We start from the raw sequence: 16,890 nt of genomic DNA, 5'->3' as shown, positions 1-16,890 counted from the left end.
AATGGTATGGATGTTGGCATGGCACTAAGAAGGGTAAATCTTCTGGAGCTCATAATTGGATGAAAAGCCCTTGACGAGTACAAGATGATGGTGATCTCAAAAAAGAAGTTTAAGGCGATTGAAAGAAGAGAAATTTTAATAACTCCATCTCCTTGAGATGGAAAAAAAGATTGAGACTTAAACAAACCAATGATACCATAGCAATGAGATTATATCTCAAGTTGTGTATCTTGTCATTCTTTATCTTTAATTTGGATATATTTATAAATTTTATTTTTTAATAACTGGAATGGGTTATAAACTTATATGCTAAGCTAGAGCCTCCAAATATGTCTTTAGCCTCGAGACGCCGACATCAAAGTGATTTGCAATATTGAGGTGATCTTCTAATGCTCTACCTACTTCATCTTGTAGTTGAAAAGACTCCCATGCTCGAAATTCTAGCAAGCTATATTTGTTGGTGATCTGCTCTACTACTTGCCACAATCTTTACACATTAGTAAAATCCTCAAATACATCTTCCCATACTTGCTGACTTAAAAATCCCTAAGTGATTACTCCAATTATACGCTACGCAGTTGGCTAGTAGGCAACAATATAATTTCTAGTGGGATGTTTTATGTTTCAATTTGTCATTTGTTTACTAACTCAAATTGAATTTGCAGCTTTTATTAACCTATTCTCCATTGATTAGTCTAATTATAGATATTGGCAAGCTCACAACATACATTTTGAAAGGTCTTTGATTTTCCATACGTATCTCTCAATGCAACATCTAACTCATACTGCAATTTATGTGCATAAGATACAAACTCAGTTGGATTACCCTAAATTGCCTTGTAATATGCCACTTGAATCTTTAGGAGGTTTATTTGCTTCTTATTTGTAGACAGTTTGATTTGCAGTTTTTGGATGTCTGATAATGTAACACACCCCCTAATCCACTCCGATAGAGAAAGGTGGCTACTGTGTTGACGCAATTCCAAGTACAGTTATGAGGATGGGGTGAAAACATTTCAATATATATATATATATATATATATTTGTTCCCTGAATGCTGCCAATTATTTAAATCCTCCCTCTTCAATGAACGTTCTCTTGCAGGCATCCATTGTCTTAACATGAAGACACTATCTTGTACCAATATAAATATCAGCTTAATCTAGTCTTATCTCAGACCCAAATAATAACAGAGAAATTGAGGCTTCACTAATTCCCTGTCAAAATGCAATTCAAAAGGGTTACTAAATTGTTGCATGTACACCAATAAACATAAGAGTACTTCAAATCCACCATGGATTCCATGAATTGAGATACACTCAACATAAATAGTTGGGATGAAGTTCCATTGTTTTAAGATCCGGCCGGCTCAGAACCGACTCGGCCGAGTTGGTCCGAGCCAGAAAAAAAATTTCAACCCAACAGAAAATTCGGTTCGGTCGGCCGAGTTGGTCCGAGCCAGAAAAAAAAATTTCAACCCAACAGAAAATTCGGTTCGGTCGGCCGAGTTATGACTAACCCGGCCGAATCATAGCATGACTCGGCCGAGTCAGTCATAACTCAGCCGACTCAGCCGGATTCGCAACTACTCGGCCGGGTAGCTGATAGTGGCCAGTGAACTATAAAAACATGCCTTTTTTTTATTTTTTTTTATTTTTCTAAGTGTGGGGGACTCCAAAGGGGTTTATGAATTAGTTTGCTGGTCTTTGGGGTCCATTCCCCTCTCCCAAACCCTAGTATTTGATCATATTGCACTATTAAGGCTATGCTATTCATGGTAATGTTAAATTCTTAAAGTAAACTTTTACTTAAATTTTTAACATTACCATGAAATGACTCAGGATGTTTGAGAGTGGTTCCGACCTCATTGGATTTCATATGGAGAAAGTAGAATTTTAGATTTCATTCAAAATCCAGCAGACTTATCGGTTTTTCAGGATTTCAAGATTGGGGGATTGCAATGTTTCCATTGAATTTTGTCATGTCTTAGGGTATGGAACTAGTATTTAATCAAGAGCACCAATCCCTCTATGTACCTTGATGTTAGTGACATTGGTTGTCGAACTCCTCCGGGATTCGCTCCCAAACCGGAGCTTCCGAAAATGTCGCTCCCGCTCCCCGCTTTCGCTCCCGCTCCCAAGTAACACTGAGCCAGATGATGTTGGCAACTCTAGCAGTAGCCAGTAGTACTGGTCACAGACTTTTGTTGTAGAGGCCATTTCTAGCCTCCTTGGTTATGTGTTTTTGTTTTGATCTCTATATCATCATCGTGTATGTATTGGACAGTGCACTGGGTGCCATTTTAATATAATGGATATATTCATGAGCCTACTTTGATCATATGTTGTCTTCTATCTATATTCTAATGCTGTGTGTTTGGAAACATGAATGAAAATCTTTAAAATTATGTGTTTTTATAAAAAATAAATATTTAATGTATTTTTTACAATGACCGAGTCATTGAAATCGAGCTGGCCGAGTCGATACCGAGTCGGAGTCGGAGTCGGAGTCGACCCTCGGCCGAGTCAAAGTCCGAGTCGGAGTTTTAAAACACCGATGAACAGAAACCAGAAGAGTGTTGGGGAGGCTCAAGTGCGTGCTATCTTCCTGTTAATGAAAACCAAAGTTCATCTTGTCAAACTGGATCAGCACCCTGTCAATTATGTTGTATTTATCTCGCATTGCTAAAAATACAACTTCATCAAAGAAGAAAGTCATTTCCCTATCCTTCTACCAAGCTGTAATTCTTGCCATCAATGAATCCACAAGTGTAAGGATTCTATTGACAATTATGTAGGCTCTCTCTGCATGCTTAAGTTTTACGTGGGCACCTCTACTCACAATGTACCTCTTGTCATCCCTGTTGTAATCTTCAAGCAAAATTTATTCTTCACAAAAACAGTGGTAGCCCTGCTGTTATCGTCCAAACTGACTCTTGGTATCTCTCAGCAAAGAGACTGCAAACATGCCCTATTTATGCATCTCAAACAAACTTATATGGTCCATATAAATGAAAACCAGGACTCTATTGGACTAGGTGTGTGCAATTGATCGGTTGGGCCATAATGTGAACCAACAAAACACATAAGCCACTTATGGTTATAAGAACAGAGATCCCTGTTGTTCGGTACATATGGCCAAGACATTGACACCTATGTTATGCCTGAAAGTGTGTCATGACTCAAGAAAATGGTGAGGTGCTTCAAGAATCTTACACCAAGGGCTGCATCGCTTAGGATTTGTACTTGGTTTGGGTGTCATGTTTAAGGGAAAGTTATTTGCTCTGCTCCATTCCATGTATTGTTCTAGTGAAGAGACAAAGAGGTTCCCTCTTGAGACTAGACTAGGTCATTCGTATCAGCTGTGACGTTGATGCCCTAGCTCAGTCAAGAATTGCCAAAACTCTGTTGATGTTCACAATTTACTATAGACTGAAGTGATTCCACGAGAATTGATCTCATGAAAGGTCACATTCACAGGATATGTCATGCATGGCTGTACCAAGGAGGCCCTAAAACTTTAGGCAATGAAACTCACAAACATCAATTATGAATTACCATGCACACTACAAATCTGTGACCAGCTGCAACTTAAAACAATTGGAAAGTGATTTAAATTCTATTTGGTCAACAATAAGTACTATGCTCTGGCTTGAATGTGCAATCATAATGCTTGATTCTGGGTCAAGCCTATATCTGCCATCCATCATACATTCAAGCCATTATACTCCAATACAGATTTGGGTGCATGCTAGACAAAATGCTAATTGATTGTGTACATGTATATTTATACTCTGTTTTTATTTGACTGTGCAGAACCAAGCTTTTATTCCACCCATCTGTTGAAGGGACATTGGGTGCGTGTGTATGGAGTGTAAAAACAAACTCCATAAAGTGTTGTTTCCAGGGTGAAACTCTGACTAAATTCAAGTCAACAGGCCTGGAGACTTAAAATGGCTATGGTTTTGGCAATAATACTGTCAGGCTGAAGTCCTAAATCCTTGCATTTGTCAAAGTAAGAAAGGAAACGGTCTAGTGGACCATATAAGTGACATAGCCATTGTCTTTGGATATATATTGGCAGTAGGTCCAATAAATCAGAAACAGCAAACTAATAAGTTCAAAGTCTTCCAAACTTGGCACACAACAATGGAAGAGCTTGAGGCACTAACTAAATCAACTGACTGACACCGAAGAATGAACTCACAACTTAAATTGAGATCTATGGTTAACCATTACCCTTTTGCTATCCTTTTGTTGCATGAGAGGCACCATGTCCATATTATACTTTGAATCCTTGTCCCCAAATGGCAGAAATATACATGACACGAATGACCTGTTCCTCTCAATTTCTGCATTCTGCACTTAATCTGGGGAGAAAGAGAAACTTCATTTTCTTCAAATTTTCATCCTTACCTACATAATACTATGTGTAAAAGAAAATACGCATGCCTGTAGGTTTCCTACATGCTGTTCAATGCAACTAGTGCCCAGTTGTTCCTGCTTAGAGAGGCTGATTCCTTTATGTTGGTGCCAGTAGTGTGTATATATATATCTTCAGGCCTCTCAGGTTACTGCTATATATATACGAAGACCCAAAATCAATTCACATTCCTGTGCATTATAATATTCTTATATATATACCTGTATGGACAACAATAACACATGGTATTCTGCCTCGATGATCAGTCTCTGTCCATGAATTTAAAGGCTGCAGTAGAATCAGAGAGTGTGGCCCTCGGAGTTATTTGAGATTGCAAGATGAGAAGGCTGGTCCTTTACCTCTGAATTGAAGACCATTCAGTGGAGAAATATTAAGGTCCGAAAAGGTATAGGGATGAGTTTGGCTATTGGGTTTTGATGTTGAGAGCAATCAGATGTGATGATATGCCCATGAGAGAGTGCATTCTGGATATGTGTCGTCCAAAATATAAGTAGAAGCAGGCCTGGTTGGGAATCTTTCAAAATTTGCAAGGTATTATTTCTATCATTTAGGATGCACATCCTCAGGTGCTCAAGAATAATTAATAGCACAGTCAGCTAGTTTAGCAGATCTAACTTAGAGAATCTCATCGAGAATCTCACAAAGGTCTACTTGGCACAAAAGCAACCAAGAGAGCGAAAGAATATTATCCCATCACTCCCATCCCATATATATATGTAATATGTATAGGTATAGTTGGAATTGGAAAGGCACTTCCCTCTTCCTGTGACTAATTCAGCAAGGTTATCATTACAAGTTGTAGGCTATGGTCACTGCCTTGGTATTGAAAAGAATACAGGTTGTTCACATAAATTGCACACATATTTATGCATATGTATGTTTCAAGATTTAGGCTCACAGGCCTGTAGCTATTACACGAATATATAGATCTATGTAAATATAATGCAGTGAATTGTTTTCTGGGCAAATTCCAAGTCCAGCATTTGATACAGCCACACAGTCATAAGGTTCTGAGTATCTTATGTTCAAGCATGTCATCAACCATGCATTCCATCACATTTTATCAGTACCCATGCACTATCAAAGACAGCATCAACAGCTATATAAACAACCATGTAAAAGGTCATGCCTCATACATTTCATGGCATCATGAGAATAATCTGAAATTCATTGCACATATCAAATATGAAGAATACTTATGTCAGATTTTAAGCTGGGCAACTGAGTCTGGGACTGCGACTCTCCGCTGAACCATAGATTGGGCTGCTCTGTGGCCTTTTTTTGCAGCCCAATCACCCCCAAGCCAGATTACAGAGCTGGGGAGGCTTGTTCAAGGGATGAGACCAATACTGCCAGTGGAAATAGGGACTCCTGAGGACCAGTCACCTCCACCCACTAGCTGAATATACTGCTGTCAATATTCAATCAGGGACTCCAGAGGTCTGCCACCTCCACCATTTCATCATATAAACCCAGTGGTTCCACCCAATGAAGGGAGTCCAGAACTCACTGCAGAAACCAGAAAAACAAGCAAAGGAGATTTCAGAACTCTCCTAAACAGGAATCCAACGAACAATCTCCACCCTGGCTGTCAAGGGAATCCAGAGAAGACCATCTCCACCCTCCAGCCCACAGGGAATCCAGAGATCATTGTCCTCACCTGGAGAAAATTCTGTCAGTATTCCTATTGCTCAATTAATTTATTTTTCTCCTGTGTGTGCTGTAGAAATGCAGGATTCCTTCTTAGATGCTGTTGCCTTCAGTGTTTTTCAGACCAAGGATGTGCACAGACTTCCTGTAGTCTGCTGCATGATATTTGTATTTCACTGAGTGATGAAATCTAAAAGCTTCAGACCCTTTGAATCCTCCTAGACAGGCAACAACAGTCACAATTGGGTAAAATACTGTGATTGATTTCCAACATTAATGAAGTTAAAACGATAACATGCGCTTCAGTCTGGTATCAGCGGTCCTGTCTAATATGATATAATTCCTCAGCAAAATGCAATAAATCATATTCCATCTTTTCTGATCTGTATATTTTACTTTGCTCATGGTCGTGAATTGCCAGCTGCTATGCTGATTCTTCCAGCGTATGCTTCAGCGTATTCTCTCTTCCGCATGTGCATTCTCCTCTCCCTCTCGAATTCCTTTGTCTGCTCAAACTCATACTCTGTGTTTTACTTCCTCCCCTGCTACTTCTCCAGTGTACCTCTGTCCCCCTTTTCCTCTCCAAGCCTTTGGGCATTTTCCCCTTACCAACTGCAGTCCCCTCCCACGTACTCATCCTTTTCTGCCTAATTTGTATCACCTTCAGGTAAGTTGCGTTCAGTCTGGCCAGAATCTTCCATGCCAATCAAAATTGTGCCACATAGCTCTCTGTCCCCAGATTTTTGTTTGTTTGTTGATTCCCTGTTGCAGTGGGTGGCCAACTCACACCTGCATGCCTCCAGCCACCAATGGGCTGCCCCTTGAATGGCCACATCACCATAATTGGTTGTTACACACCTGTCAGCCTTCCAGGCTGTGACAAAACCATAAAATAGCGAGCAAATAATTCTCCCTCAACTCTGGAATCCGTGTCCCTTGACTCAGCCCATTTTATTCATTTTCCTCTCTTTTATGGGCTTGCTTGACAATCTTTTGGCTTTTCTTATCAAACTTGAGTAGTTCTAAGTTGGCCACTTCCTTGAAGGTTATTAATGACCATATAAATTACTATAGGTCAACATCACTAGAGGATGGTAATTGCCCTCCAATCAGCACTCATATGAAGGGTTCATAGGATCTTCACATATGTGCATTCACTGCTTTATATCCTAGGTTGTGTTCCTCTAATTTTGTTTTCTTTTGCTAGTCCTCCTGTAATCTTTTCTATTTATTCTCAAGCTGTTGTATATATCTATTTTCCTTTTCCAGTTTTCATTTATTTTCTTCCACCTCTCACCTCATTGTTTTGTTTTTAACTTTTTTGCTTCTTCTCTTTTCCTCTAATCTTTGTTTGCTTACTTATTTTTCTTTTCTTCCTCTTATGCTTCTAATCAAGCCCTGGAATCTTCATCTTCTTTCTTATTGCTCTCCTCATCAACTTCCTTGTCTCTAACTTCCTGTTATGACATTTTCCTATGTTCCTCCTTTTGTCTTTGTTTTTCCTTCTGTACTTTGCTCCTATGACTAGTTCATACCAATACTTGATCATCGGATTTGACTCTTTTGTATATTTTTTCTTTTGGCCATACTTCATGGTTGTATGGCCACACATACTTGACCATTGAGAAATGTTGGGATACCATACTGAGGGGTCATGCCTTTTGAATATTTCTTCACCAAAGTGATATGATGCCAATGTCTCACATTATATCTTGGTGAGCTTAACATTGTCCATGGCCTGTAGCCTCTCCTTGTCTCCCAATTCAAATTTCAGGAAGCCCGTATTTACCAAGATTGATCAGCTTTGACTGTGAACTACTAGCCACAATTTGATAGTGAAAGTAACAAGTGCCAAGATTGTTCTTGAGAAGGGGTGTCTTGACAGCCAAGTACATCAAATATAAATTACTGAATATTTAATTAGTGACGAAATGAGCATTCTTATTTTCACAGCAAGAAATGGGCATGGTGGTCACTGGCGTAGGTCAGGAAGCCTTTTTTGTGGATATATCCTCGTCTTCAATGAAAAACATTTTCAAAATTTCTATTTTGAGCACTAGAGGAGTGGGGTTCTAGAAGCCTCAAGGTCTGAAAGATCCTAGTTAGTGTGTCGTCAATGATAATGATAGTGACACTTTAGTGACAGAAAAAACACATGTATGCTATACAACAATTATGGAGCATGTAAGTGATGTGACGTGAACTCACCGATATATGATTACTACCAACTTGTGTCAAATGGTATCATGTGAGAATTCAATTGCTTGGAGCATTTCATTCTCAGGTTCTGTGTTCCATTAGGCATCTTTGTTGAGGAGATTTTGCTTCACTCTTTGCTTCACCTTGAGGGGAATGGGTTTGTATCATATGCTTCAAATTGACATGAGAACTGCTAAAGGTAATGGATTTTGATGCAGAGGGCACATTCACTCCCGAAGATCAATTCACATTCAAAATAAAAAATATTGGTAACTTGCAGATAGTTTTTTTGTAAGTTTACAAATTAGTTTGCATTGTAAACAAGTGCATTTTTTTGCAGAAGGTGACACCCTCATCAAGTTTGCGACATTGAGGATGTTGGCACCTCTGGCAGGGGGGAACAACAAAAGAAAAATAAAATTCAAGACTGCAGCAATCCAAATACATTGCAGACTTCAACACAGTACATGGCAGCATACTCACAGTAAATTAACTGTACAGCTATGAAGAAACTGCTGCAAATAGGAACATGTGTTGCTGCATCTAAATGGAAACTAGAGATAAAACAGACTTCATACATGAGAAACACCACATTTGAAAATAAAATCCACATAAAAACACAGATCCATAGCATAGACTGGACACAAGAATCCGGATTCCATTAAACATGAACAGAAATTTACATATTCTGCAAGCCTCCCTGCCATGGCAGCAGGGAGGCTGCACTGCCTTCAACTCTCTGTTCACAGTCCCCAAAACCCCTATGCATGATACTAGTGAGAGACAGCCACTCAAACTCTCGTTAACTCCTCAAAACTCCCTAACCCTAGAACCATGAGAGGGAATTGTTTAATGTTTTACATGAAAATATCTGTAACCAACTTTCCCTCCATTATACATGTCCCTTGCATGGCATTTCCCTTTCATTTCATTTGCATTTAATTTATTTCCCATGGACAATTTATTATTATTTACATTCACATTCAGATTTTACATTAAATATTTGAATGGTTACATTCAAGCTCCAAAATCCTGGCTCATCATCAAGCCAGCAGCAGGCAGATGCCACGTTCACTTGCATGAGTTATGCGCAATGCAAAAAATCGTCTGTATGCTGAACTGCAGGCTGCTCCCCTAGTCTACTCTACACTGGGCATCCCCTTTGCACACTTCTTCCTCTTTGGGTGTCCCAGCTCCCTGCTCGCAAGACCCCTATCCTTTCTCCTTCTCTACTCTGATATCTACTGCAGCCTGTAATTAGCTCCTCGCTGTTCTCCCTTCTTCCACTATCCCTGTCCGCTGCACCTACTCGGAATCCCTGCATGTTGTCACTTGCCAGTGCTGTTGGACTCCTTTGCTGGGTTTGGAATCTTTGTTGTAACCTGTCTCTTTCCTGTACCTTCTGCTATTCTGGGCATCTGGAAAATTGTAGTGTGCCAACTGGTTTGATCAGGTCCAGTTAGCAGCACCTGGTGGGATTCTTAATAAAGACCACCCATCTACTCTGTCCAGATATCCTCTCTGTGCTGCATGGGTTTTTGAAAACCAGAAAACAAAACAAGCAACAACCAGAATACAAAATAAAGTGGCCTGAAACAAAATTTTACAAATATACTACAACAATTTATGGGTTCTTCATATTGTAAAAGGTGGCTCCCCCAGCACAATTCGGTGCCCAGTTCCTGAACATGTGATTAAACTATATGTCATTACAACACTTCTCGACTTTTCAAAATCAGTCCTGAAATAATACCTTGACAGCTTATGCATCAATAACCAAACAATATAATGTGACTCCAGTCTTCTTACACGGCCCAGCTTCCATCGATGACACCTGTAAGCAAATAAAGAAGAATCTGATAGAAGCTCCGTCACCAAGCCCATGGTTGCCATCATCACGGATTCTTTCATCCTCATCATTGCTCTTTGCTGCTTACCAATATTTTGATGGTGTGAGTCACCTTAAGAGACACGACAAACCCAAAGACCAACTCAACAATTATAACAGGCCTACGATACCAGGGATCAAACTGTCACTGAGACTGGACACTTGGAGTCAGCGTGCAGCCTTGCTAGCTGTGCTACGCGCACCTATGACACCGATGGTTATCGCCATGCCCTCTTTCTCCTTTATGTCGCAGACTTAGTTGCTGTGCAGTGGAGGAACCGGTTGACACGCCACAATCTCTATCGCTTTACATTCACCTGGGCAGCACTGTCTTGCACCCATTTTCCCACAACACCGTCACCATACACCGCTCCAGACTTTTCCTTGATGTAGATCCCACAGGTATCCCCACGACCTTCACTCCATCATGCTCACTCCACGGTGTTCACTCCACTAACTTTGATATGTGACATCTGTCAAGATCCTCCTTGATGCAGCCACAACATGCTGCATGCATCGCCTTCCCACTACGTGGCTGACGCTGTGCCATGAAGATTTTAACTCCACCCTGTTCTGTGCACTCTTCCTCCGCCCTGTTCTTGCCATGGACCTTGACCAAGTCCTGGTCTCATTCTGGAGTGGATGGCAGGACCAGAAGCATCTGCTCCATCTCTGCAAGCACGCGACAGAGCCATCGAAACTTGAAGCAACGGCTTCTCGGCTTTAGCAAAGGCACGACCTTCTTCAACTGGTACTTCCCTCAAAGGCTCCATCTCACATTTGTCAACATCGTAGCTATGCTCATGTCAGGGTGCATTTTGAACTCCTCTAGCCAATGACCTCCGCTCTCATTGTTGCTAACAACGCATACAGAGGGCTTGCTAGAGCACAGAAAGGGAATGGAAGTGCCCTACAACCGTGAAGGGCCTCCGAAAACACAGGCCAAACTAATGAGCCACCAAACTGACAGATCCCAGAAAGTTTCTTGCCAGAAATCAACAGATTTTGAGCTCTTCGTGAAGTTACAGGTTGGCCAGGCCCAGAACTCCCTTCCGACCACAGGTTCAACCGCCTGGGCTTCTCTCCACCGCTGCTGCCACTGGGCTGGAGAGGGGAACCAAGCTTTTCCCTGCTGGTGCAATTTGTTGGCACCTCTGGCCAGGAGGGCCAACAAAAGAAAAATAAAATTCAAGATTGCAGACCTCAACACAGTACATGGCAGCATACTCACAGTAAAATAACCATACGGCTAAAAGAAACTGCTGCAAATAGGAATACGTGTTGCTGCATCTAAATGGAAACTAGAGATAAAACGGACTTCATACATGAGAAACACTACATTTGCAAATAAAATCCACATAAAAACACAGATCCATAGCACAGACTGGACACGAGAATCCGGATTCCATTAAACATGATTTTTTTTTTACATATTCTGCAGGCTTCCCTGCCATGGCAGCAGGGAGGCTGCACTGCTTTCAACTCTCTGTTCACGCAGTCCCCAAAACCCCTATGCACAATACTAGTGAGGGAGCCACTCAAACTCTTGTTTAACTCCTCAAAAATCCCTAACCCTATCATCATGAGAAGGAATAGTTTAATGTTTTCCATGAAAATATCTATAACCAACTTTCCTTCCATTACACATGTCCCTTACATGGCATTTCCCTTTCATTTCATTTGCATTTAATTTATTTCCCTTATATTCAATGATTGGCAGCTCTCTTCATCTCTCTGCTTGAACTCACACCCCTTTGGATTGATTGGGGCAGATTGGTTGGGAGGGGGTATGTTTGACACCTAATCCATTCAGGTTATGGTTTAGAATATGAACTGTCATTGGGAGTCCAAAAGACCTTGGAAGTTGAATCCAATGGTCAGAACATTGTATGTATATGTGTATCATATTAATGAAAAAGTAATCCACACTTATCTTTCATATCTCATTGCAGCCGAACAAATCCAAATCCAAGGCTAAAGACGATGTGGAGATCCATAGATGCATAAAAAACCCAAAGTGGTAAACAAATATTTCTAAAAGTTGCCTTTGTTTTGAGCCATTAATTCAAATCCTAAAACACTAAAATATGAATATACATACATATCATAATACCAGATACAAAATCTGAAATATAGAGTCGCCAAGGTCAGTTCTTCAAGTACTTGCTCACTGTCCTCACATCCAAAATCCACAAGCCTCCAAAATCAACAAGCCAAGGAATATTAGTTGTTCAATTGTTCTTGCAATGATACCACTGATCATGATTGCATTAACAAAGCCATATTTTTGTCTTTTGAAAATACAAGCTCCGTTTGACAGACTACCAATTCCATTTGATACAAGCTAAGCCAATAAAATCTGAATAATACAAAGTGAGTGCTTATATGCACAAAGTGAGTTCTTACATGCACAATAGGGCAATGAATATAATATTTTCCAGGATTACCTTGGAAATTTATAAACATTCATTGGAGGAAGATATCGAAACCAATACAAACCTTACTTTAGAATGCGTGGCTTGTTTACTCTTCAAATGATTGTCGTATAGGTCAGCTGGCAAGGGCCATCCTATACCGGCAGTTGCACATATTATGACGTATGGAAACTCCTGCTTTGAATATAGAATGAACACCTGATCACTTCCATAGGTTATCTCTGAAGAAATCATGCACCAAAGCTATCGGTACACTCCATAAATCCAGAAGACATGAGTGGTTCTCCCAATGTGAGTTGAATCTACAGTCATTCCAAATGCTACAGTCATCATAAATATTTCATTTCCTGGCTGCTGTAGCAAGAATAAGAATACATAGGATAAGCTTAAACGCATGCATTCATTGTGTTAAATTAATGAAATAGTTCCCAACATGCTTGGAGGAAAGAATGTCAGCTGGCTGAAGTGAATGCATAATTTTCTTGAACTCAGCCCTATACTTAAGGTTTATAGTTCAAATGCTCATGTGTTTGTGTGTAGCTTAGCATCGCCAAATATCTGCATTTGGAACACTACACATCCTAAATATGATGGTCACAAATTGCACCCCTCACAATAATTTGTCCGATAATGCTAGAAAGGAACTTGGTGACTGCGTCAGTCACCACACACTCAAAAGGTTGTGGATAACCCAGATATCCTTCCCAGAGATCTGCCGTTTAGCCCAAATGCAATTGCTTTTTGCTTCAACAGCAGGGAATTTGTTCCTTCTGCTCCTCCCAGACATCACTCCGCACAATATTTTGTATCAAGCACAAACCCTAGCATCTTCTTTGTCTACAGACTTTCCGATTTTGTATTATTTTTTTCTACCTTCCCAACAGTGTATTATTTTCCAGCGTCTGTGGATGTGATATGTCTCCTCCTACACGGAAGGCATGTACTTGTTTATTGATCTCGATCCAACTGCATCCAGGCACTTTTTCTACCTTCATGTCTTTCATCATTTGTCTCACTTTCTGGATGTCATCCCACCTACCAGTGGCGGCGTAGATGTTTGATAGCAGCACATAAGCTGCGGTATCTTTAGGGTTCAGCGCAAAAAGGTGTTCTGCTGCCAGTTCACCTACTTCTATATTATTTTGCATTCTGCAGGCACCAAGCAGAGATCCCCAAACAGTGGCATCAGGTTTTATTGGCATTCTATTGATAAAGTCGCGTGCCTCATCAATGTGCCCAGCACGGCCAAAAAGGTCAACCATACATCCATAGTGCTCCATTGCAGGTTTGATATGATAACGCTGACTCATATGATTAAAACATCGTCGACCCATTTCAACCAGGCCTGCATGGCCGCATGCAGATAAAACACCAAGGAAGGTAACATGGTTTGGGTTTACGCCAGACTCTTCCATTTGTTCGAATAGGTCTATGGCCTCCTTGCCAAAGCCATGCATAGCATATCCTACGATCATGGTTGTCCAAGAAACAACGTTGCGCTGATGCAGTCTGTCAAATAAATTACGTGCCTTATCTATTCTCCCACATTTAGCATACATGTCTACAAGGGCACTCTGTACAAAAACATCAGATTGGAAACCACTTCTAACTATTTGTTGGTGGATTTGAATGCCCTGCTCCAACGCTGCTAAGTTTGCACATATAGGGAGGACACTGGCAAAGGTGTTAGCATCTGGCTTCACACCTTCCTGTTGCATTCGTTGAAAGAGCCTCAAAGCCTCCGAAGAGTATCCATTCTGGTAATATCCTACAATCATTGCAGTCCAAGATACCACATCTCGTTGAAGCATTTTGTCAAACACGAGGCGTGCATTATCTATGCTACTGCACTTAGCATACAAGCCCACAAGGGCACTCCCGACAAAAACGTCATACTGGAATCCACTTCTAATTATTTCTTCGTGGATTGAAAAACCCTGTTCCAGGGATGCCATGTTTGCACATGCAGTGATAACATTGATATACGCCTTTGAGCATAACTCCACACCTGCCAATTGCATTTGCTTAAAAAGCTTTAAGGCTTCCTCACCATGCCCATTTTGTGCATATCCTGCAACCATTGATAGCCATGACACCGAGTCTCGTTCAGGCATTTGCTGAAATAGCTTCACAGATTTGTCAAGATTCCCATGCTGTGCATATCCTACAATCATAGAATTCCATGTGACAACATTTCGTTGAGACATATTGACAAACAAATTGTGAGCAATTTCAATATTCCTGCACTTCGCATACATGTCCACAAGGGCACTCTGCACAAACACATCAGCTTGAAATCCCCGCTTTATTACTTCTCGATGAATCCACATACCCTGTTCCAGTGCTGCCATGTCGGCAATCGCAGGGAGAACAGTGGAAAAGGTTTTTGCGTCCGGCACCACACCTTCTACTAGCATTTGCCGAAAAAGCTTCAGTGCTTCAACACAATCCCCATTACGTGCATACCCAACAATCATTGATGTCCATGAGACCACATCTCGCTGAGGCATTTTGTCAAACACATCGCGCCCATTCTCTATGCTTCCGCATTTCACATACATGTCTATAAGAGCATTCGCCACAAATATATCAAACTCGATTCCAAACCTGATAATTTCATGATGAATCCACATACCCTCTTGCAAATCTCCGAGATTGGCACATGCCGACAGAACGCTAGCAAAGGTGAAGCGACTGGCTTGGATGCTTGCTGTTCCTTCTTTCATTTCACGAAACAAAGCCAATGAATCCCTCCCAAACCCATGCTTGGCGTAAGCTGCAATCATCACAGTCCATGAGAACACATCTCGTTCAGGCATTTTGTCAAAGACATTGCGCGCATCCGCTAGACTCCCACACTTAGCGTACATGTTAAGAAGTGTATTGAGTAGAAACGTATTATTATGTCGTATAGAATCTTTGTTGCTCAGCATGTGGGTGTGGACCGATTTTCCGTCTGAGAGAGATTTCTTCTCAATGCAACATTTCAACAGAGATACATAGGTAGAATTATCCACAGGTTGTCCTGTAGAGCGCAAGATATCAAGCGCTTCTTTCAATCGGTTATGCTTACACAGTCTTCTCACCTTCTCGGAAAAGCTATGGGTAAGAATACCCTCTTGTCTATTTAGAGTACCGGCGGCGACGTTTCTGGCAGTGGTTGCAACTGTCGCCATTGAATTCAAGTGGAAACTGAGCCATGAAGAAGGAGGCAAGGAGGTTTGGGAAGAAATTAAAGGCTATTGAATTTTGAATGCCTTCGGAATATGAACAAGTTAGAGCTATGGATCAAATTCGCAGGGCAGGGCAACTGTGGTTTTCATTCAGTATAATTAGTCTACAATTTCCCTTTGAATTCATGGAGTAAGGGTTTTTAAGGGTGGTAAATCCATTTCTAGTTTCAAAATCACGTTTAAATCACTATAAACTTTTGCAGCGAAAAATATTTTCCCCAAGTAGACTGCTCCGTTTCGTTTTCATTTAGGCGAAACCATCGCACAACCAAAAAGAGTAGACTGCTCCGTTTCGTTTTCATTTAGGCAAAACCATCGCACAACCAAAAAGAAATAAAATGCTACTAGCTGGATCGAAGAATGGCGATGAACATGTACTCATTCTAAAGTAACGTAGGAGAAGCATGATAAAGTGAATCCGACAAAATAGTGGGCCACTTGTAAACGAACTTTGAGAGGGACACCATTACACCATCGCTGCAATCCTGAGAATGTAGACGGAATCGCATTTCTCTTCTGGATACGCATTTCTCTATTTCTTTTGTGGCGCGTCAATATCTTAAGATAGATTTATATTTCAAGATAGATTTTTCTCAGGTTTCACCTTATTTGCAATCCTCTGTGGCACCTCAATATTTGAGGGAAGATTCTTTGGAGCAACCGTAGTCTCAAAAAGCTTTGGTTACCCTAACCGCAGGGGTTTGGGGTTACTTTTACTGTTAAATCGAAATTTTCCAAAGGGCTTCTAGCTATTTCAAGTTTGATTCCGCAAAGACCTGTAATTTGAAGCTTGAAATAATCCAAATCGAAATATTTTAAGGCCATGTGCTTGATCTGCTCTCAAACCTTTGTTTCTCTCTTAGACAGTTAGGGCTCTAGCTAATTAAAAGCAGATTTCGAGAGCCATTGTTTTTTTCTTTGCAGGATCGAGGTTTCTCTGGGGCGGATTAATCTATTCCCTGAGGATCGTCTTTGTTTCTGGACGTTGGTTTTCCTCACCGCAAGTTTTGAAGGATCCTCGTCATTTATACAAATTTCCTTG

General features: G+C 40.8%; 1 pseudogene; it reads right to left on the bottom strand.

Moving 5' to 3' along the window:
- Positions 1-13,484: 13,484 nt before the first annotated feature.
- Positions 13,485-15,791, bottom strand: LOC149186470 (pentatricopeptide repeat-containing protein At5g39350 pseudogene; annotated as a pseudogene).
- Positions 15,792-16,890: the final 1,099 nt, after the last annotated feature.

The sequence above is a fragment of the Pinus tabuliformis genome, chromosome 3_1, assembly GCF_031772625.1.
Source record: "Pinus tabuliformis cultivar Carrire ecotype Pingquan chromosome 3_1, CPIR1, whole genome shotgun sequence".
NCBI lineage: Eukaryota > Viridiplantae > Streptophyta > Pinopsida > Pinales > Pinaceae > Pinus > Pinus tabuliformis.
This window is presented reverse-complemented; position numbering and strand designations above follow the sequence as displayed.